The sequence below is a fragment of the Corvus hawaiiensis genome, chromosome 24 (genome assembly GCF_020740725.1).
Source record: "Corvus hawaiiensis isolate bCorHaw1 chromosome 24, bCorHaw1.pri.cur, whole genome shotgun sequence".
Classification (NCBI taxonomy): Eukaryota; Metazoa; Chordata; class Aves; order Passeriformes; family Corvidae; genus Corvus; species Corvus hawaiiensis.
In genome coordinates this window covers 10,839,577-10,863,459 of record NC_063236.1, presented here as the reverse complement: position 1 = coordinate 10,863,459, position 23,883 = coordinate 10,839,577, and positions in this window count along the sequence as shown.

The window sequence follows — 23,883 nt, the reverse complement described above, 5'->3', positions numbered from 1 at the left end:
AATTTCTGGATTAATACTCAAGCTTTTAATGGAGATCACCCAAAGCCATTTTCTGGGTAGGAAGGGATGGGAATTAGTGAAGTTGAATAAATACTTGATGTTAAAATTTCACTTAAGTAAATGACTTGTGTGCATAAATAACATGGGAGCTGTCAATAAAATCATCCTCAAATTCTGTCAAATAGAAGAGTAATTATGGCGTCTGCTTGTTACTAATAAAGTGAAACGTTAGCTGAGCTTACACAAAAACAAACACCTTCTGATTTCATTGAAGATTAATGCTAATGTGCCAAATTGCCAGCATAAACTTAATTGCTCTTTTTTATCTCCCTTAAATGATGAGAAGCAGCCACAGAAGTGGTTCTGGTGACCTTGGATTTACACAGGCCTTTGGTCACAGGAAATTGACTGCTTTTATTTCTGACTCAGTAACTTCACTGGGGGCTGCAGGATCCCAGGTGCCCTTCCAGGTTTCTATCCTGCTCTGCAGAGCTCGGCTTGAGGTTCACGTTTAATGGGATTCATCTGAACCCCCACAGTCCAAGGGAATCATTTTTCCCTCTGTGTGACGACCTAAACCCAAATTTTGTACTTCTTTAGAGACAACGTGGCTCCTTTTCCTTCCCCGTTTGTGTTTTGCAACAACGTATTTGCAGAACTAAAAAATATCGCCCAGCTACTTCCCATCTCCATGGCAACCTCCTGCTCTGGCTCCAATTGATAAATGCTTCCCAGAGCCTATTACTGTAGGTTAGTTGCTGCAAAAATTATACATTATCACTCACAAAGAAGTCCACAGTATTTAGCACATTCCCCGGGTGGACAGCACAGCCTGATTTTAGCCCTTGTACACCTGAGCATCCTTCATTTATCCTGGTTTTCCAGTCAGTAACTGCAAACACGGTTCAATCCATTTCTGTGTCCAAGCTGTGACTTCGCAGGTTTTTGTTAAGGGTCACAAGCACTAAACGGCTTCACCCGAGCCCACGGGACAGGGGGAAAACAAGGCCCCTCCTCCAACCCCCAGCCAGAGAAAGCTGCTGTTGCACATCTGTCCAACACCTGCTCCTCCCACCCCAAATGCTCCTCCATGGGCTGGCCAGAGCAGAGGAATGTCCTTGCTCATCTCCTGGGGCTGAAACCTGAGTAGGACTGAGAACAAAACCAGGGGAGAAGGGAAGTTTTCCACGTTTGTGCCCAGGGGCAGAGCTGTGCAAATGAACTGGAAATGCCTGTCCCTGTCCCTGTCCCTGTCCCTGGCCTTGCTCGTCCTTGTTGACTCTTGTTTAGTGGGAGGTGTCTTCTTTGAGCTGCAGCCTCACAGGCTGGCCCTGCTGGAGGGGCCCTCCAGGCAAATCTCAAATGACCAATTACTGTCCCTGGGTCCTTTTAATCTGCTATCACAGCTTGCAAAGGTTGAGTCAGTAACCTTTAAAATGCGAAGTTTATCGTGGGATGTCTGCAGCTGCACCCTCTCCCATCACCGCCTGCTGAGGGAACTCTGGGGTTGTGGTCTCATCCTCTCCTGTCTGAACTACTTTGAGACTTTCCCAGCACACAAACCAGATCCTGACCCGGGGGAACTGGCCAGACCCCAGCACACAGAAGAGCCCTGGAGGGTGACGCTGCTTTGAGCCCAGCCCCTGCTCCTGGCTGGTCCCTGCAAGCCGTGCCTCAGCCAGAGCCTCAGCTGCCAGAGCAGCCCTGCACGCCCCAGCCCAGGCAGGACACCTCAGGAAGGATGACACAGCCCAGGAAAGCACCTGGGCAACATCTTGGGATATTTGTGGATCCAGAGGGTAAAATTATCTTGGGCTGCCTGGGAGGTAACAGGCAATCAGTGCCTGTGACATCAGAGCAGGTCACTCTGGAAAGTGATCTGGATCTGAAGGCATCCAGAATAGAGAGTACTACTCTGTACTGCAGTCAAATTTTCTCAGTAGCTAATGGTCCTCAAAGTTCAAAATTTCTACCTTGTTAATTGGATTTTTCTGGCTTCAACTTAAATCTATTAGGTCTTTTTGTGACTTTCTCTGAAGAAAATGCCTTTCAGGACCTGGAGCTGCGAAGGTACTTATCCATAGAAATTAAGTTACAAGCTTCTTCATGATAAGAAACACAGACTGAGCTCCTTAAGTCTATCACTGTAAAATATCCTCTGCAGCCCTTAATCATTCTTTATTAATCTTTTCAGCTCGGTGACATGGCAGCAGAAAGGTAAAATAAATAAATAAATCCGGAAACAAGCAGGAAAAGAGAAAGGAGATACAGGGATATGATCTCCTAGGATTTCACAAAGTGTGTTAAAACCGTGATACAACTGTATTAGAAATTTATTCCAGAGACTTCCCGAGGTGCAGCACTGCTGCTCTGAGTGGAGAGAGGCTCAGGAAGCCGAGGGAGCTGCCTTGTGCCAGGCTGAGATAAATGTACATCCCCTGCACTGCTCAGAGTGTCTGAGACAGGGACTTGGAGTGGGACTGATAACGTCAGGGATGTCACCATGGAATTCACCATGGAATTCAACATGTTCTTACAAAACGCCTCACAGATGCACATCAACACCAGAGGAAGAGGCAGATTCCTATCACAGCACTTGGGAAACCGCAGCAGGGACCACTTCAAAGATTAGTTCATAATGAACATAAACTGGGCCTGAATTAGGTGGTGCAAACCAGTCAGCTGGGATTTCTGCACATTACAGTTATTGATTTACAGATTTATTTGCAGTGTGCAAGTCAGCAAGTGCTCCCAGGGTAAAGCAGCCCCCTGAGATCACACTGGGAATTCCCAAGGCTCTGTGCTCACACACAGCTCCTTCCTCTGCTCACAACTGCTGTGCCAGACCAGAGGGGCACCACAGCCCCCAGATTCCCTCAGGGATGGTGAGAGCAGCTCACCTGGCCCTGGGGCACAAGCTGCTCCTTTCCCAGCCCAGGGAAGTCCACAGCAGGAATGCCCTACTATGGAAAACACAAAGAATTCATTTTGGTACCAAAATAAAAGTCACTATTTTTGAACTGGTCATAACAGTTCCTCCAAGAGGGAAATTTGGGATTGGCTCCATGGACAGAGATGTCCAAGGGGCTGTGCAGGTGCTGGATTATGCCCAAGGAACACGGCACAGACAGAGAACCAGACCCATCTGTGTTTCCCTTTTCTGGAAGCCCCAGGCCAGCGGGAAGAGCAGGACCCCCGTCCCCCCACGCTGCCCCAGCCGTAGCTGTGACACAGCGATGGTTCCTCTGCCACAACACTGAGAATTAATGCTCCTTTTTGCTCCTTTGGCAGATGCAGTGAAGGAAAATATGGCCAGAGTAATTCCTATCTCCTAAAAATCCTTCTCTCAACTCTCGATAGCCAGCACCAGTTGACACTTGCAATTCTCATTTCATTTTAAAAACCTGGTTCACTTACATATGACAGTGACAATGACAGTGTCATTTGTTATATCACTGACCCTTTCACTTGATTCATTTATAATTTAATTGTCAGTTCAATTTGATCAAATATTTCTGAATTGAAACTATTTGCATTAAAAATAACACCTTTGTCTTTTTAGTCCCTGTATTGTGGCAGGTATTGCTTGAAAATTCAATTGATGCCAGCCAAAAGCTGATGTTTAATTAATAAGAAAACGGCTAATAAGGGAAGAAACCATGGGCCTGGATGAAGATCCCTGATGAAAATGTATCTTGGTAAGGACCATGAAACTCCGACATTCTCGTTTCCACTTTTGCTGGATTGAGACCTGGACCTTCCTGAGGATGGTGGTAAAGGCACAGCCATGGCTGTGGGATGGGATTCACAGACCCCAATCTCCAAGTGATACATGCATATATAATATAGATATAATATAGATATATCAGTGAGGAACAGGACTTTTCCCTGATTCATATATTGTAATTAATTCTCTGAAGAATCCTTGCTTAGGAACGTTATTAAATCCCATTAAGGCTAATGAATTGTTGTTGTTTCCTAATTATACAGTTGTTTCTAGTTTAATGAAGTGTATATTAATTGACTTATAGAATAGAGATTTTACTTTCAGGATGGAAATACGTTAAATAAGAGATATATATTCTTGCTAATGGCATCAGTTGTCAGTTACAATCTCTTTTAATGAATCTGTTGGAAAATCCTGTCCTTTTGAATACAGATTTTGCTTATTTTGTTAGCTAAAGAGGCAACAAAAGGCTCCAAATTAAATGTGTTCTGATGTTTTATGTATAGCTGATATTTTTCCTCTGATAATTCAATTTCTCATTGCAAAACAAGATCTCCAGGCCTCTGCAAGCAGCTGAATGCTTCTGACTCGAGTGAGATCACGAAGGAAAAGCGGAGCAGTGCAGGAGGGAGCCCTGTGAGAGGTTTGATCTTCACAGGATAAATCATGGATGCTTTTCCAGCTGAAACCCACCTGGAATGAGGCACCTGTGCTGCCAGACCCGCCAGCCCAGCCCGGGCCGAGCCCTCCAGCACCACGCGGCTGGGAGCAAGCCCTGCTCAGGATGCACAAGGCAGCAGCAGGCAGGACAAGCTGGGGTGAGCCCCACGGTGACACTCAGCAGCTGCTCTGGCCTGGCCTGGCCTGGCCACACACCAGAGCACACCTGCCCATCGGGCAGAGGCGCTGACTGTGTCCTCCTTACTAAAAACGCATTTTCAGGACAATTTGCAGGCACCCATCAGTTCCTCAGCCCATGCAGGTGACAGCCCTACGTGGGGGGGGCTGTGCTTCATTAATTCCCTTCCAGCCTTCCTAACCAGGTCCTTCCTCAGCCACCTCAGGAGTCATCTGTTACCTGAACCAGCTGAACTGAGAAGCTGCTGTACCTCCATCAGCTTTGGAGTCTCACTGCAGGGTCCACATTGGTGTCCAGGGCAGGAATAAAGGACAACATGGTCAAAAATTCGGGCCTTGTCCATCTGTTTTCCATGAACTGGCCCAGCACGGTTCAGCAGCTGCACAGTCACGCAGCCAATTTCATCCAAAGAAGTAAACCCAGTTCCTCTGCCAATGCCTCCTAAACTTTTCCTGAGGATGTTTTGTAGGGTGAAATAGATACACTCCTAAAATAGGAGCTGCTTGTAAAATAAGAACTGCTACTGCTTAAAAAAGTCATCATCTGGAATGCTAATACAGATAATCTTCAACAGACTGCAGCCACACCACAGATTAATTTCAGTACAGAGATTATGTTAATACATGAAAAAAGAAGTTGTGATATTGAGTTAGATCAAAGATTTTTCATTTTAGTCACTGTCTTTGGCACCAGGCAGCAATGCCTGTTTCAAAGTAAAGTCAAAGGCCTCCATAAAGCACTGGGTTGAACAGTAATTATTACAGGGAAAGGCATAAAGTTTAGACCAGAGTGTTGCTTGATCTTGATCTGACATTAGTTGCTTAAAGTAAAGGGAGTTTGATGAGGAATGACAAACTTGTAGGGAAGTCCTGAAAAATCCCAGCCCTTTGGTGCTCCTGGAAAAGGCTTTTTGCAGGGAAGAGGGTCCGAAGGTGTTGGCAGGGGGTGATGTGCTTCCCTGCCTTCGGAAAAATCTTCTTCCCCTCCCTGCGGCTGCAAAGCAGACTTTAGAAAACAGACATCCAGCACCTCAGACTGACAACTGAGTGCTTGAATCTTGTCACAACATAAGCCCTGAGTACTTCCCAGCCAGAGGAAAATAATGCCATTAATACAGCAAAGGGATGGAGCTGCATTAGCTGCACCCGAGAGAGGGCTCGCCTGCACAGCTCAGCACCCGCGACAGCAGATGCAAAAGCAGTTTGAGAGGAGTTTGACAAGCAGGTCTCTTCCCTTGTTCCATTTAGGAAAGCTCTGAATCACACAGGCATGGAAACAGAGGCCTCCTTCCCCCAGGAAGCACTAAAGGAGCTCAGGCTGCCTGGAGCAGGTTGTGTTTTGGTGCTCTGAGGAGCCCTGCAGAGGCTCCGGCAGGCAGCTCTGTGTCCGTGGAGCCCACGCCAGTCCAGCACGCAGGGACACGCGGCCACTGCCGTCAGGGAAGGGCTCCAGAGCTGCCTCTGCCCCGGGGCAGTTGTGAGAGTTCATGGCTCTGGAGAGGGAAGCCCCAGCCTGCCCAGGCTGCCACCATCTCCCTGCACAGGGAGCAGCTCTGCGAGCCACGGGTGTTACCTGCTCCAAACGCCAGCCACAAACCCCAGCTACACGGTGAGTTGAATTAATTCTTCCCTTATGCATCCATAGGCTGTGACATGGATTGAGGAACCAAGAACATACAGAGTGAGCCATCATCATCTTGAGGCGAGTTTAAACTTTACAGGTTTAAATCTCAACTGGATTGTTTTGCAAAAAGAAACCAGAGCTTTGTAATATTCATGTGAAAGTGCAATATTGAGTCCCCAGGCCTGGAGGGATGTAAAAACGTGTGAATGTGGCCCTTGGGGACATGGGTCGGTGGTGAGCTTGGCAGTGCTGGGGGAATGGTTGGACTCAATGATGTTAAAGATTTTCCCAACCTAAACAATTCTGTGATTTCCACCCACAGCTGAAGTGAGCAACAGGGTAGCAGCCAAATTCCTTACACGTCACCTCAAGGATCTGAAGAGGCCTGGAGCCAGCTGCAGGCTGTGCACCAGTGCTGGCGTGTGCCACCCAGCCGGCATCTCCCTGTGACACGGAAGGAGGGGAGCATCGCCGGTTATGGCTTGAGAGGGGACCATAAAGAGCATCTTGCTAAGAGCTTTCTCGTTAGTAGTAGAGAGCTGGAGATGGCATGATTCATCATCCCCTTTTTGGAAAGCTTGCAGAGTACGGAAAGAGCACAAATACAATTCCAGCAGCCACGAAACACCGTGCCTTTGCACATTAGCTTTTCAGGGCAGTCATAATCATCTCCATTTATTTTATTTAATCTTTTAAGTGCACAAATGTGAAATGGTTCTGTAAGTACTGAGAGGATAAACGAGGTTAAAACATTCATGGGCAGTGGAATCAAGTGAGGCTTACTTTGGTGCTTTGCACCTTCAGCCCTCTGTCATTTTTGTTGGAACCATCACTGAGCAATCAGCTTTAAACATTTCAGACCTTGGTGCAGAGCTTCTGTGTAAAATGTCTCTGCTTTTAGGGAAATCCAACTCTTCATTATAAAAGAGCTGCACAGAAAAGATAAAATGGAATAAACACCCCTCACTCTAGAATAATTGGAGTGGAATTAGGAAGAAACTGCAGGTTTTTTGACGAGAGACTGATTTTAACAGAACCCTGGGAAAGCAGATCAGCTCTGGTCTGCTGGATCCCAGGATGGAGGCAGCACAGCTCCAGATCCCAGCTCTCTGTGGAGAAGGGATGTGCTCACAGACAGCCACGGGGAGCTGAAAGGGAAGAGAGGCTGAAGCAGGGCAGGGAACCAGCAGCCCCAAGGGCAGGAGGAGAGGGAACCCAGGCTCCAGTTCCTCTTCCTCAGCCACTGCTGCTGCCACGCCTCCACAAGTTTTTAAGCTCAGATACTTTAATTCATTTCATTTACCACCTTAATGTAAATTTACAGTATGAAAATGAGGAATAATTTAACACTAGGAAAGGAAAAGATGAAACAAAAGCCTGGAAATCTTGGCAGTCTCTTTGAAAGCAAAGGAAATGTCACAACTCTTTTAACAGCATCTTTGTTTTTGCAGGCAAATTACAAGTCCAGGTTCAGAAGTGTTTTTGTGCTGCCATTCTGCTGTGACAGTGTCTGCTGGCAGCCTCTAATTCATTCAGGAAAATCCACAACAGCAGTGAAGAGGAGGAAATGACAACAGCTTTGTGCAGCTCTTCTTCCCTCCCTGCCAGGCAGCAGCAAACACTGACTTTCAGTGGAAAGGGGTTTTAGGACTTCTTAAGCCCTTCTTGACACTGCTCAGGCTCTTGTCTGTGCCTCTGGAGTTTTAACTCCGGATGATCTACGGCTGAATCACCCCAAGCCCTTGGTTCACCTGACAGCTCGTTTTATCTGACGAGCTCCTGTGCCTTATCAGACCAGATATAAAAGGCAAATTAGATGCACAATAATTAACACAGAAGATCTGGGCTGCTCCTGTAGCCAAGATTAATTCAATACATTTTCAGAGCCCTCGGGGATATAGATTCTGGGAGTCTGATCTATGGTTATTATTCTTTTAAAGGAAAATAGATTTACCTAATTTACAATCAGTTCTGATGGTGGGAGGAGGAATTTAATTCTTTTTTTCTTTTGATAAATATACTGCAACTTTTCTATAATCCCTATTAATCTGATCTCCTAGCGAAAATTTTGCTGATCCATCATCTTGTGGCAGCCTTAATTCCCTTAGTGCCTCCAGGCAGGAGAAATGGATTTCCTCAGACTATGCCTCTAAAACCTCGAGTGAAAACTCTCCGGGGAACTCAGCCCCTGTCCGTGAGAAGGAAACTGTCTGTGGAGGCCGGAGCAAAGGGGCTGCGGGGAGTCACTGCAGCGATTCCTAAAGCATTCCCATGGAAAAGCTGCAGTGCTGCAGGTCCCTCCCTCGCTGGCTGCTCGTGCAGACACAGACACCATTCACCACTCGCCGTTCAAAAGCAACAGGGAGAGAACATCTGTTGAAAAATAAATGCAGGACTAATTATATATGATTGAGGATTTGAAACTGCTATTTTTAGCTTTGCCTTAAAAAGACGCGATGAATCAAAGGTTTGTGCTCAGCATTTTGATCGAGAAGAGGAGCGGGGTGTTGACCTGCCGAGGAGGAACCCCCAGAGCGGCGGTGCCGCCGGGGGGCTGTGCCTCCCTCGGCACCGGGGCACACGGGGGCAACCAGAAAATCATTTCAGTGGCAACGTCTCTGGTTTTCCTGTCAGGATGAGAGGCAGCAGGTGAACATCAAGGCTCTTTTCATTATCAAGTTTGCTTCAGCTCGTTCTGCGGGAAGATCCAAGCGGGGCGTTGTGGTGGCACATCTGAGGACGAGCATCAAAGGGCCGGGAGCATCCTCTGGAAGGCAGCGCGTCCCACGGGAGGGCTCCTGGCTCCTGCCGGGCTCTGATCCCGCATCCCGCGATGGTGTCATTGGCAGAGAATCACAAGAAAATCCTGACAGAATTGGTTTTCATCTGCTGCATTAAAAAGTAAATTGAGTCAGTGGAGGTGTTCGAGAAGGGCCATAAATAGAGGGAGGGCGAGGCTGCGGCGAGAGCCTGGCAGGCTGGATGCCCCCTCCAGGAAATTCTGTGTTTAAAGAACAATCTGGAGACATAAAAGGAAGATGGACTCGGTTCTGGTGGGTGCCAAGAGAGCCATAAATGCCCAGAGCACACATATTTGCTCAAGTGATGGGATTGCTCCCAGCGCCAGCCTCCGAGCCGGGGGTGCTGCTCTGAGCCGCGGGCTCCCGGGCTGGGAACCGCAGGAGCAGCAGGACAGCGGCTCCTGGGGCTGTGAGGAGCCCCCAGAGCACAGCCAGGGGGGCGCGGGGGGAGCAGCGTGTGTTCCCCACATCCCCCAGTGCTGGGAAAGGCAAAAGGAGCTGCTCTTCCTGCTGGAAACCCGGGAGCTGCTCCACAGCCCAGGGAAGAGCGAGCCACGTGCAATCCAAAGAAAAGCTGTTTTTCACACTTATTGCCCTTGAATTGGCAGAGGGAGACATCATGTTTTATATTAACTTCATAATAATTACAGTTATTACTGAATTCATGTATACCAAAGAAGCTACAGCTCCCTAGGAAAGCTCATAATATTTTTAAGAGAGATGCCAGTCCATTGGCAGTCTCGTGTAACAAGCTAATTCAAACATTTTGATATTAGACAGCACACCTCCAAAAATGCATGGATTTGTGCCTGGTCTCTGGGATCAATGGCAGCGACATGTCTGGCACGCACGGAGTTGTCCTTTGGGAAAAAAATGCTTTATAAAGCACAAGTATCACGGCCCAAGAACAGCAATAAGTGCTGCCTTTAAAATTTAAAGCAGTGAAAATAAAGCTAAAGATTTTTGATATAGGGGAATGCTGTGAGAAATGAAGGAATTGCAGCTAGCTGTGGAAAACCAATGGAAAGGAAGATTTTGTCTGTAAGAGATGTTAAGGAATTCACCCAGCCTCTTCCCATCCTTTCCGCACGATTAATTGCAGAGATTTGATTTAATTTCTCTGGGCATGTGTTCACATCGGCAAACAAACTTTTCCATCAGATTAGAAGAGGTGACCCATCTCCAGAGCAGCTGTTGTTGTTGCTTGAAGTTCTGCAGAGTGGCTAAAGGAGTCAGAAAAGGTCAGCTTTGCACCAGAAGCTGGGGGGGGACAGCAGCTGCTGGCAGCAGGCAGGGAAATCCTGGCACAAGGGAGAAATGTTTGTGCTCGGGATGTCAGAGATTGGGGCAGATCCATCCCATCCCTGCACGGATAGTGGAGCAGGGATTCAGTCTTGTGACTGGTGTCAAAGTGACATAAACTCAGCCTGGGCCTGTAACCTCACATCGATTTTTACTGTAAATCTAATACTTGAAGTCTGCCATCAAATGAATTGTTGCACATAAAACCCAACCGTCCAAAGCCAGGAGGAAAATCAGGCAGAGCTTGATTCCAGGACTGTTGCAATTTCCTCCATAATGTCAGGCTGTAGCAACACACACATCTTTCACAAAAATTAAATTGCTATTAAACTTTCTGCCCATCTTTGTAAATTAACCTCTCTTTCATCTCAGCTTTTGATTTAGCAGGAAATAATTTTTGGAGCACTTTCCAGACTTCTTCCATTAGGCGTTTGGGCTGTGGTCAATAAGGCTGAGTTAATTGCCTGCCTAACCAGATCACACTGCTGTGCAAACTGGGGCCTCATCTGTGCTGCAAATGCTGCGTTTCTTTCTTCTTAAAGGTGAAGCCAAACCCCCAGGACAACCCCCTGGAAGCTGCAGCCACAATTTGCTTTACATTTTTCCAGTGCAGGGCTTGGGAACCTGGCACCCTGGACCGTAAGGACTTGGGAGAGCAGCTGGGAACATCCCAGATGCTGGATTTGCCACAGCCTGGAGAACCTTTGCATCCACAGACTGGGAGGGTGACCACAGGCTGTGGTCAGCACTTGAACCCACCCCGCAGCTTCGGCCCCAAACCAGCAGCCCACGTGCTCAGCCTGTACAGTCAAGGGCGAAAAACAGCACCCAAACCTCTTTCCCTCCTTTTTAATGGGTGCTTTTCACGTGAAGGTCCTGGCCCACAATCAGACAAGGCTGTGTCCAAGCCAGGTGAACCCTCACTTATTCAGTATCAACAGAGCCCTAACTGAGAGATCAATTGGGAACCTGCCTCTTCATGCACAATTTGGAGAGCTGACAAAGGCACCTGTAGGGGCTGGAAAATAAGTTCTGCCTCATTACAAAAGAAATTGCATCTAAATGAAAACCAACATATAATAAGAGCTCTAAAGCACCTGCAAAATGCTGCCAAGCAGACAGGTAATGCGGTGATGGATAGCACACACCCTGCCTGGGACAAGGGTCACCCTTAATTATTCAGCAATTGAAGGAGCTGAACTCATTTCCCCAAAGGATTAAATGTTTTTTATGATGATCTGTAAATTCCAGGGCAGAGAATTAGCTGTCCAGACCCTAAGAATTGCATCCTTTTGATAGATTAGAACCTAAAGAATCACATATAGCAATGCAGGGACACATTTTTCCACTAATACTTGGAAAAGTCAGGATACCCTTCAAACATTCTCCTCCCCTTCTGTTTGGCTGTGGCTGTTTTTAAAATTTTAATGGCCTAAACAGCAAAATATTTAATAAATCTGGGAAAGGCTGCATTAGCACATCTCCAGCTTTATCTTGTTTAGCTGAAAAATGTGCACTTTATAATTACTTACATAATTACTCATGTACTACTTGGAGGTTGGACTTGGAGGCAATTTCCAGCATTAATGCTTCTGTGATTCTATTCTTCCACAAGTAAATTTGATCCCATCACATCTACTTTGTGTGTGATTGAGATCTTTTAAGTCATTATTTATTATTATTTTTGTTTTTTAAAGCAGCTCCCCCACCTGTGGGCATACAGGGGCGAGTCCAGCTGCCAAGGAGACCTGGCCAGCCTGGATTTCTCCAGTGGGTTTGGTGGGGAGCCTTGGGCTTGGGACTGGTGCTGAACAGGAGCAGAAAGGCTCTTCCCTCTTGCCGCAGTCTTTCATAAACCTGAGGGAATAGAGCCAACCCTGTGCCACTTTCTGGGCTGCAAAATGAGATCAGGATAATAAAAGACATCCTGGAAATAGACAATAATGGTAAAATGATGTTTTGACACGGAGGCCATATATGGTTGATGGGAAAAAATGAACAAAGTAGATGATTGAGGAGGTGCTGGAAAAATAGTCTCCGTCAGCTGATGAGGCTCCTATTCAGCAGATCCCAGACAAATGTGATGGATTTCATTGAATAAATCCTTGGCTGTCTTGGTTTATCTCCACACTTCTCCACTTTCTTTCCTTTAGGGTTACATAATCCTTTTTTTTTCTTTCCCCTTTTTGAGGGCTGTTTCCATTGTGTCCTGCAGTGCAAACACCCCGTGCAAGTGCCAGGGCAGAGGCGGTGATGGAGTTTAGAGGCCACCTGGACAGGGAGGAGCTGCAGGAGCCGGGCACTGGCAGCTCGCATCAGGTCACCCCACGGCTGTTCTGTGAGAGACCCCTGGTGCTCCCAGGGGACGATGGTGAGAAACCCCCGGTGCTGTGGGCACAGGGTCACCTCTGGGGTCCCCAACCACCCTCCTGCTCTGTCCCCTCTCCTCCACGAGGGTCCCACCTTTCCCCTCTCCCTTCCCAGAGCCGCATCCCCACCACGCGCAGGACCCCGCACCTGCGGCCCGCGGGCACCTCCAGCACTGCCAGTGCCCCTGGCCCGGCTCTCCCAGGGCACAGACACCACAAACCGGTGCCTGAGGAGGTTTTCCCCGCCTCAGCCCTCCCTGAGGATGCGCTGGAGCGCTGTTGGCGTTGGCAGCCGCGCCAGCCCACTGCAGAACAACACCTCAATGCAAGATTAATGAACAGAGGGGAACATCGTCAGCGATTAAAAATAAAAGGTACAAGATGCTACTGTTGCAGGCAGGAGCCCCAGCAGCTGCATCGGGATCTATATTGTTTAATAATGCACATTAAATTATTACAGACTTTTTTAAAAGCTGACTCTGTGTAGCACCGATGTAAATCTGTTGCCAATGCAGGATAATCCTCCAACACATTTCTTTGTATTATTTTATTCCTTCCACATGTTTCTCTGTAGCCTCAACACATTCAGCAAAGTACAAGTTTGTGCCACAGCACCCCAACATCCTGCTATCCACCTCTAGTTTCATATCACTTGGGAAAAGCTTGGAAAAACAAGCGCAAGACAAGCCCAGAGACAGAAAATTCCACTGAGGCCAAGGGGTGTTGGAGCACCCGCCGGGCTCGTGTCTGCAGTCAAGGGGCACAAACGCCCTGCTCCAGCTCAGCAGACCTGGGGTGATGGATTTCTCATGGGCTAAGCCAAAAGAATGGGGGAATATTTGGAATCAACCTGGAAAATGTTATGTTTTCTTTCCAAACTGAAGTCGCCCAATATTTGTTTATAATTTTTGTATTTTGTTGATTTTGAACCTTAGCAAAATACTGGTTTGTTTTTCAGGGGTTAGTATTAGTTTCAAAGTAAATCTTACTAATATTTAGAATGAAAAGCTATTTCAGACCTTAAAATGTAGATGTTGCATTTAATAAGCATCAATAGTAAATGTTTTGATTTTCTGAAAAATGTTTTATGTACTGAAACCCTTTGACAAATGCAACATGAATTTACAAGCACTTGCAACTGATTCAAACCTGCATTTTTTTCACCAAATAAAACATTCAGCTGCAATGTTTTTCCCAACTCTAATGTTTGTCCTGTGCCTAGGGGTGAATTTCGCTCAGTGTGAATAACAATGCAGCACAGACAAGATCAATAAATCTCATATTTCATTTGATTCACTGTCGTGTTCTGGGCGGACCTGGCACAGCTGTGGCATCACCACCCAGCACTCACAGCGTGCCTTTAATGCCATTGAACAAGGAGAAAAATGCCTTCAAATGGAGGTTGCACGCAGAGTGGATGGGGAGCCCAGAGGGTGCTTGGGGTGCTCAGAGGAGAGTGGGGACGTGGCTGGGGCTCTGCGGGGGCCCCGTGCGGACCCGGGGAGCTCCACCCGGCACAGCCCCTGTGCCTGCAGGGCACTGGCCCCAGCAGCTCCCTTCCCTCCCAGCCGAGGCAGGCAGGGTAACAGAGCTGAGCCCTGCTTGTTCTCTATCCCCAGGGAGAGCCCAGGCAGCTCCCCAGGGACGGGACACCCAGCTGGGGACAGCCGCTCCCACGTGCGCTGGGGCTGGCACGGGCACCAGGGCCCTGCAGATCCCTCCTGCCCGTGAGCAAGGGCTGCCCCAGGAGCACAGAACCACTGATGATCCAAGATCCTCCAGTCCAACCCCCTGCCCACTAAACCATAACGTGAAGTGCCACATCCACCCTTTTGTGAACATCTTGTTCCTTTCCAGCCTTGCACTTCATTCCTCTGCTGCCTTTGCTGCTCCCTGCCATCCTACCCAAAACAACCCCTGCTCTGTTTTATTTGTCTTAATATGAACTACAAAGGGATTCCGTAAATCGGTGGATTTGGTATTTCTCGTTTGGAGAACAGAACAAACAGATGTGAAGGGGGAGTTGCCCAGAGGTTACAGCAATAACAATGGGAGGGTCAGAAAGTGATTTATGACTGTGCCTTGTGGTGCCTGAGCCCAGCAGGGAGATGCTGGTGGCACAAGGGGACACATTCCCAGCACTCTGTGACTGTGTAATGGAAACAGGTTCATAGAATTATGGGATCAGTAAGGTTGGAAAAGACCTACAAAATCATCAAATCCAGCCTTTGACTGAATCCCACCATGTCCAATAAATCATCAGTATCGGGCTGAGGAAAAGGGAGATGCCAAACACCAATTTCTGCTTCACCACGGAAAGGTTTTAGGACGATGTAATGCTGTTAGAGCATTCTGAGGAACTTGTAATACGTTGGCCACGTTACAAAAGTGTTTGGGTAATGAGCTCCTGAAAGGAGAGATTAATCCGCTGGAGTGAAATAATTGTGGGTTCACTTTGGTACGTGCTCTGTTCTGCATCTGATGACTAATCATCAGCATCTAATAAGAGAATGTTATCTTTAAATCATGAAAAGGGTAAATGCTTTTACGTGGTGCTGAAGACTGCCCACATGAGAAGGCTGAATATTTCTTTTATTGCCATGTTTATCTGTTTTTATCCGCATTGAGTAGAAAATACTCTGCTTTAAAAATACGTTGTGGCTTCTTTGATTTCCTAAATAGATTTATAATTATCTCCAAATTGAACACACTCAGCTTCTGTCCAAGTAATTGCCAGGCACTGTCCTTCACAGGAAGTGCAGCCCTTGGCAGATTTTCACCGGGCTCTTTGGATGCAGGAAATGAGGAGGAATGAGATAAATCAGTGCAGGTTCTGTGGAGCTCTGGGGTGAGGGCACACACACGGTCAGGCATTCACAGTACTGGGTTGGGTATTTTTTCCTCAGACCTGACTGCAGGAAAATTTAGGACCGCACTGGACAAGGCTGGAGCAAAGAGTGTGGAGACAAACTGCAGCTCCTCAGGGTGCACCTGCACTGGCTTTTCTCTCCCACATCACTGAAAGCACTACAAGGTCCTGATCCCACACTCTCCATCCTCTCCTCACGTCAACCTTCCCACCCAGCTCCTTCAGAGCTCTCTCTGCACTTCACTCCAGCGGCCATCCCAAGATTCCAAAAATTCATCCTTCTTAGAGCTGTGATTTATGCAAGCCTCCTCTGCAGTCTGTGGGAACAGGCACCTCCAGAGCATCATTCAAAGAACAAAGCCAAAGATTCAGGATCCTGCTGTGAGTCACCATCCCAAAGAGCCTCTTGCCACTGGCGAGACTGAGAGCAAATGGGATCTGGTGGAGACAGGAAGATGCCAAAGCTGACAGGATAAATCTGAGCCAATATCTACAGTGGGGGCATCCAGTGAGCCTCCAGTAGGATCCAGCCCCTGAAACTTCACATCGACTCAGAGGTCAGCCTGGATATCAAAATTCTCTATTCACACCAACAAAGGGGCAGGAAAAGTGAAGTGCTGGGGGAAGAAAAGCGAAAACTGCTCCCAGGTAGTTCTGGCCCTGGTTGAGAGGGGAAGAGCTGAGCTTCCTGGAAGAGATCCCACTCTCACACGATCACATCAGTGTCACAGCCAAGGTTCATCTGATCTCTCTGTGCTTTTCTGAACTTCTCCCTTTTTTTTTTTTTTTTTTGTGATCTAAGGTTCAATCCTCCAGTGCAAATGGCTCACAGCCAGCTGTTTCCATGCCAGATTTAGGAATAATTTGTGTAATTTTTGTAACCTGAGAGAATGTTGTTAGCTTGTCCTCAAAAGAAATTGAGCAAAATAACTACAAGGTAGAACAAAATAACATAAGCAGGTTTTAACTCTGCAAAACCTAGGGAATTAAAGCTCCTCTGTTTAAATACCATTCAGTGCTGTTAAATTAAACACATGGCCAAAAGAAAGGTTTTCTGAGAACAAATAAGAAAATAATCACATCTAAAACAAATGAGTTTAGGTTCAGGGCTATTGCAGAGCCCCAGTGTTTCAGTGACACCTTTCAGCAGTGACGTTTCTGGAGCCAGGAGTCAGCCAGCAGAGATGGCAACAGCCAGTTTGTGGTCTGTTAGAGTTTACACTTGTTTGCTGTTGTGGAAGTAGACCAGACACTGATCTAAGAAATTGGGAGGGAAATTGTTTGAGCAAAGTGTGTCCTTGTCAAGAAAATCATTTGACTCTGGTCTTTGTGCCTCAAACTGCAGCAATAACCCCTTGTAGGAAGACTGGCACTGCTGAGAGCGAAATGGGAACGTGGAGGAGTCAGCAGCTCCTGCAGCACAGCCCCACTTCAGCATTAATTTAAAGCTCACACTGGACATCTAAGTGCCTTTTATCACAGAATATTTTAAAAGGAACAACATTTTCTGACATAAATGTCTCTGCTAATGACAAAGACCAGAAGTAGCTTGTGGCCAAAGAATAAATGTTTTTAAAAAGCTTAGCAACAGCTCACGCTCTGAATGTCATCATCCTCCTGGGAAGCCTGTTGCTGTATTCTCAAGATTAGGTAAAATTATCCTGAGTCCTGTTTGCAATTTTTTGTGGCTGTGCATCTTATCCTTCTGTCTGAAGGTCAGATGAGAATTCTCCATCCCTACTTTTGTTCCTGAAGAAAAGCTATGAGTAGAAGTCAGGAAGTGGTAATCATAATTATTTATTCTTAATAGCACTTTTTGTTACTATAGCACTTGTGAAAACTCCAGGAATTTGAGCTGGTGCAGAGAAAAAGGCTCATTTAGCAGCCCTGGGCAGGGCTGTCGGCAGGATTGACCAGTCCCTGAGGCAAATTCTCTTCTCTTCTGCTCTGATTCTCCCCTGCAGGAGCTGCTAATGCCGAATCTGGATCTTGATGGAAGCGAGTTAGAGCAGGTGCTGCTCCAGGAGGGAGATCTGGGCCTGTACCATGACTCATCCCTTGCACGGCTCTGTGTTCACAAAGAAATGTGTTGGAAGTGTGATCCCAGTCCCTCAAGCAGCTGGGGCCTCAGGTAAGTGATACATATATTGGTTTAGACAACATTCCAGCACTAGTTAGAACCTAAAGTCCTGCTTATTTCATGATTTCATTTTGTTGTTTAGAATTGTAAATGCTTGTTTTCCTTGCCAGCAGAATTTGTTTTTCAGACGTGCTCTCCTGCAGGGTCCCTCAGGATGAACCCAGGGAAACGTCTCGATGGCGTGCGGGGCTCTGGTCTTGCTCTGTGAACCACCAGCAACTCTAAATGAACATTTTTCATGAGTCTACTTGCACTGGATTAATTAGTAGATAATCATAACCCCTCTCTTCTCCTCGGTGCTGTTGCCATGCCAAGGAAGGGCTGTAGCTGATTCCGCTCAGCTGCCCGAGGAGCCCAGGGCACAAAACCTCCACTGCAGCAGCAGGTCCGAGTGCCATGTGAGAGCTTTCATTATCAGCTGGGTCTAAAATCCACATTTTAATAGGGGCTGGGATCCTACAGAATCAGCCCCTGGCTACAGCCCAGCGAAGCACTTAGTGCCTGTTTACTCCATGTGCGTTAGCAGCCTCTTGACTGGCTGGGCCTTCAGGATCTTCATTTCAAACACAGGCTGAAGTATTTCTGAATGCTCCAAAGAGCCAGCACCTCGCAGGGCTGAGTGCTCAGGGTTAGCTCTGCCGGGCCCCGGGGCACAGCCCTGCTCTGTGTCCTCTGCCATGGACTGAGCCACCCCCAGCCTCTCCCCCAAAATCAGCTTTCAGGAGGGACTCCTGGAAATAAGCAATCACAGAAACTCAGCAAGCAGATTTACCCCTACCTTGGCCTGCATGTTTGAGCACTTTAGATGATTTATCTGCTCAGAGAAGGATTATTTTTGAGCCTCTCTTTGCCAAAAAATGTAAGCCTTATCAGATGGAAATCAGAATCTATTCTTTGGATCAGCAGCCTGGATCACAGCTCAGGTAAAAAGCAGGTCACATAAAATCAGACCTTTCATGAATATTTATCTTGCTTTTCATTAAACTTTACATCTGAGGATCTGATCCTGAACCCACTGAGTGCCTGCACAGAGTGCTGCCGGTTCCCGGCCCCTAACGCAGCCAGGGAATAAGGTACAGTCTTGTTTGGATCTATAATATATGGATAATAGATAATAAATTAATTCCTTTCTTTCTGCTGCTGTTTGCAGTAGCAATAAAGGCATTGTCAGATCCAAATTCCTAATCACCCGTGTCATTCCTGCAGGATAATTTAACCCTGTTCCTCAGCTTCCTCATGCAGATGAAGGCCATATCCCAGGCAATGGGTCTTTGCAACAAATAAACTGTGAGGAAAGATTCTTCAACATTTTCAAAACTGAGAAAAAGAGGAATTTTATCTGCCTCCATTTCTGCCATCAACAGAAATAAAGAGCTGCTTCTCGTGGTCTGAGAAACTGAACAATGTCTGCAAACTCAGAGCTCTCCAAACAAGAAGTGTCATAAATTGAGACATTTCATCAAGAGCAAAGCCATCATTTGGATGGAACTCCATTCAAATGCTATAACATGGAGTTATTGTTGGCCATTTCAACGTTTGCTGTATTCCCATTTAAGCTGGGTGTATTGTCCTGCTACATCATCCCAGACTGTGCCGTGTTCTGCATGTTCTTCCTTGTACACAGGGTTAGAAAATACATTATCTGAGCATTCAGCTACAACAGTAAAGGTTATCTTATCTAATTGAAAAAAGGAGCTGGTGTAACTCATTCCTTGGTGAGCAATATGAGTTTTCATTACAGAGGATTTCTTGGTCAGAAAGATGAGCACAGTGATTTTGAAAAATCCCATTCTTTTGATTTGCCAGCTTCTCCCCTTATACAAACCCAGAATTACCAATGACTTTGGCCCTGAAGTTTGCTATAAGCAAACCCAGTTGTATTTAACAAGACGTGCCAGTATGTCTTGATTAGCCTCCCTTCTCCCTGCAATAAAGGTAACATCACTCAACACCAATAAATCTTGCATTTTGGGTGATGTGACACATTTTCCTAACAAGCCCGACAGTTGTGTCTTTTTACATGAAGAGCAAGAACACCTCCTGCTCAGATAGATGTTTGCATAAATATCCCTTTTGAGCTCCTTGAAAGGCTTAGATGAGAGATTTTCCATTCATGAAGAGCTTCCTTTGGCTCTGGACTATCCAAAAATACTAACTGAATTTACTTTCAAGCTATCAGCTACTGCTGCTGCTGGGAGCAAGTTGAAATTTTTGCATTAACAAAAGCTTTCTTTCTCTCTCAAAGGTCTGTACTGAGGATTAAGATCTGAATTCCAGGTTAGCCCTTACTGACACATAGATGCACCTTCCCTTTAGCTGGGAGACTACATCCTGCTAGAGCATGGCAGAAATAATGATCTTATTAGATTCAATATTAAAAAAAATAAGATTAAGCTTGAATTCTAGTTAAAGAATTTGTCTGCAGGTAAAGTTATTTTTAATCTGTTCCAAGATAAAGGAATAAATTTATTTCTGCCTATTAGAATTCTCATATATAGAGAGGAGTTCGGTATGATAAATTGGTTTGGGGCTAAATCCACCTCTTGGGGTTTTTTTCCTCAGCAATGTGTGGGGACCCTCCAACCCTGGCCATTAGGAAATGTTGGGAAAACCTGTCCATGTCTGGAGGTCCAGGCTCACCTGGTGGAGGAACATGGACAATCTCACTCCCAAATTTCTTCTCCATTCCCCCACATATAATAATAATAAAAAAGAATTATGATAGTACAGGACTCATTCCCCAGACAATATCTAGGCAGGCTGGATACTGCTTTATGGCTGTTGACTTGATTTAAAACGCACTCTTTGAAATGAAAGAACAACTCCTTAAATTTGCAGTAAGTGTATAGTTCCCCAGACCTGATTTACTGGTTATGAGCCACCAAAAAACTGCAATTCCAATTTATTGTGTTGTTGACTGTGGCAGCAAAACCCTTGGCATCACTCAATCTCTGGTAATCATTCCAAACCTGATAATTTAACATTGATCATTTATTTTAGGTTGGCTTGGGCTTTGTTGGGGGTTTTTTGCTATTCTTTAATTGGGCTCTCCACTGGCAGCAGCTGAGGATGATTGCTTTGATGGTGACGGGTTAACCCACGAGCGTGAGATCAAAGCAGTGCACTTGCCTTGTGCTCTGCTCACTTTGGAGCTTTTTAGCCTGGGTCGGCTCATAATTACAAGAATTCCCAACTGGCTGGAAGCAAATCTTGCAAAAGGAACTTGCTGCAGAGCAGTTGGATAAAGAGCAAAGTGTAAAGTCCTGCCTGGGCTGTCAGACATGAAAACTGCATGGGAAATGGGCCTGGGCCATGGAGTGCACCGGGAAGGGACACAGGACAGAGGACAATCAGTCAGAGCCCTGATTCGGTGTCACTCCTGCCCTTCAAGGGTCTTTTCCCTCCACTGTCGTGTGTGACCCTTTCTCCATTCATTAACATCAGCTGCGCAGAAAATGTTGCAGCTGCTGGGTAACTGTCACTGCTGCTGGACCCCATCCACGGCTCCTTCCTCTCCCCTTTCAGGAAGAAGTGGTAGAATGCAGCTGAGGCTTTATTTTGGGTTGGAAAATCTCCAGACACAGAGGGGGAAAAAACTGATCACGATGTGAATCAGAGATGGCCTTGAACCAAAGCCCTTGGTTTCCAAAGGCCCACAGGCCCGGCGAGGCTGCAGAGCGGGGCTGGGATAGGGGCTTCCATCGGAATCCAATGTTTGGCAGTGTTTTTCTGTCTCAAAGAAAATTTAGATTGGTCCTAGTGAAGATCATTTCCACCCCCAAAGCAGACACTGCATTTTCTGCACGAGAGACACACGAGGAAGGGGCTTGAACCGATTTTGCCAGACCTGTGGCATCAAGGCGCTGAAGCACACTTTTAATTTTAAGGTTACAAAGACCGACTCTTTCGCATAATCACATTAATGACCTTTCTTTAATTTATGCAGGTGTTTTCACCAGCTTGGAGCCAAAGCAAGGGAACTGTTAGCACAGTCTATGGGACACAATCAGACTACAAAGCTCCGGTGTTATGGGAGCTGTAATTTCAGGCAGCCAGGCTGTGTTCCTGCAGCTGTCACTGCAGAACTTCTGCAGCACAGCCACGAGGTGAATGGGGTATTTAGATGCAGAATTTATGCAGAAGAGTACCCAATGTAGAGAACAAACACAATAAATAAAATACACTATAGAGGCATAGGATAAAAACACAGAAGAAAATGTAAGGGGAAAAAAATTAAGTGAACTATATTTAATATTGATATTTAACCATGATAGTTCATTCCATAATTTCCCTGGTTACATGGCTTGTTTTAACACCAGCAGGTTCTACTTTTCAGTAGTAGAATGAGAAAAAGTTTTTCAAAAAGTTTTAATAAAATCTATAATTGGGGCAGTAGGACCTAAGGAGTAATTCCTAGAAAAGAGAGAGAAGGGGAAAGGCAGAGTGAGAGAGCAAAACGAAAAGAGGGAAAGAAGAGAGACTTAAAGAGAGAAGAGAGAAAAAGAAACAGAGAAAATATATTGATTAAAAAAAGTAAGAGAAGAAGGAATATTTTCACTTCAGACTATCTGCAGCAAGCTTGCTTTTGACTTTCATACTCTATTTAAAAATACGAAATTGGGAGCATTGAAAAAGAGTTCCCAAATTAGCTTTTTAATAGAGATGGGAAGTTAAAAGGGGCCGAGTCATGGGGGAAAAGCGATTCAGAATCACAGCCAGGGCAGCACCAGCAGAGAGTGAGGCCAGAGCACGCCCCAGCGAGAGAGGAGTCAGGAAGTTTTATGAAGTGGTGACACTGTAAATCACAGAAAAATCTCTTATACCAGCAAAAGCCAAATGACATTTCTGGTTCTGCTTTCTTCTGAGCATCTGCAAGAGGGAAAGAGCAAGTGGAGATACAGGGAGGGTTTAAAAGTGGAAAGCAGCTCTGAAGACATCTAATAAAGATGGATTCAGGGTGCTCTGATATGTTTAAATTCTTACAGCCGCTGAAAGTTTCTCATAGAAGTTTTAGGATTCAGTTTGCACACAACTATTCTTGTGTCCAGTACACAACTCTTAATACCCGTGATCCAAAGATTATAATGCACTGTGTTTGCATGAACTTGTGAACTACTCTGCAGACACTGTAATGAATATTACAGATGTTATTGGGGAAGGACTGGGTTTGGGAAGGGTTACTCAGGACCTGATATTCAGAAATCAGTGTTGTTTTTTAATAATTGCATTGAATTATCAGAAATTAGACCCTGAATTAGATCTATCAGGTTGAGGTTGGGTTTTATCTTAGGAAAAATTTCAGCACTGAAAGTGTGGTCAGGCATTGGAACAAGCTGTCCAGGGAAGTGGTGAAGTCACCATGCCTGGAAGTGTTCCAAAAATGAGTAGATGTGGCACTTTGTGATACGGTTTAGTGGGCATGGTAGGATTCAGTCACAGGTTGGACTTCATGATTTTGGAGGTCTTTTGTGGTCTTACTAATTCAATGGTCAGGGTCCTGGTTTCAGAGTTTCTAGAACCAGACCGTTGATGCGTTGAAATATTGAGTATCTGGAGATATTTCCCTATTTTTATTTGGTTGGGGTTTTTTTGTTTGTTTTTGTTTTTGGTTTGGTTTTTTTTGTTTGTTTGTTTGTTTGTTTGTTTGTTTGTTTTGGTTGTTTTCTTTTTCTTTAAGAAGGTCTTGGGTTTAGAGTTCTGGGAAGAAAGGCACCTGGAAAACGGCCCCTGGTCATTGCTGGCTGTACCAAGTCCCTGTTTCCCTTATTTTAAGAGGCACATCGGACCTCCCAACACACACCCCTTGCTCACAGTGATGCAGCTGAGGGAGCATCTCCTGCCCCTGACAGTGCAACCCCTGCAGCCCCCGGAACCTGCTGGACCCCTCCCTACACACCCCTCCTCCCCGGCTCGGGAACTCGGGCGCGGGGCCCCCGTTGCGGGAGTGCTGTGGCCACCGGCCATCCCCTGCCCTGCGCTGCCCTCTGCCCTGGGGGTCCCGCACCCCTCTCCCCTCGCCCAGCGCTGCCTCCATCCCGGGGGTCCCGCGCCCCGCTCCCCTCGCCCAGCGCTGCCTCCATCCCGGGGGTCCCGCGCCCCGCTCCCCTCGCCCAGCGCTGCCTCCATCCCCGGCTGCCGCGCCCGGCGCCGCTCGCTCCGGGTGACACCTGCCGGCGGCTCTGCGGGCGGGCGG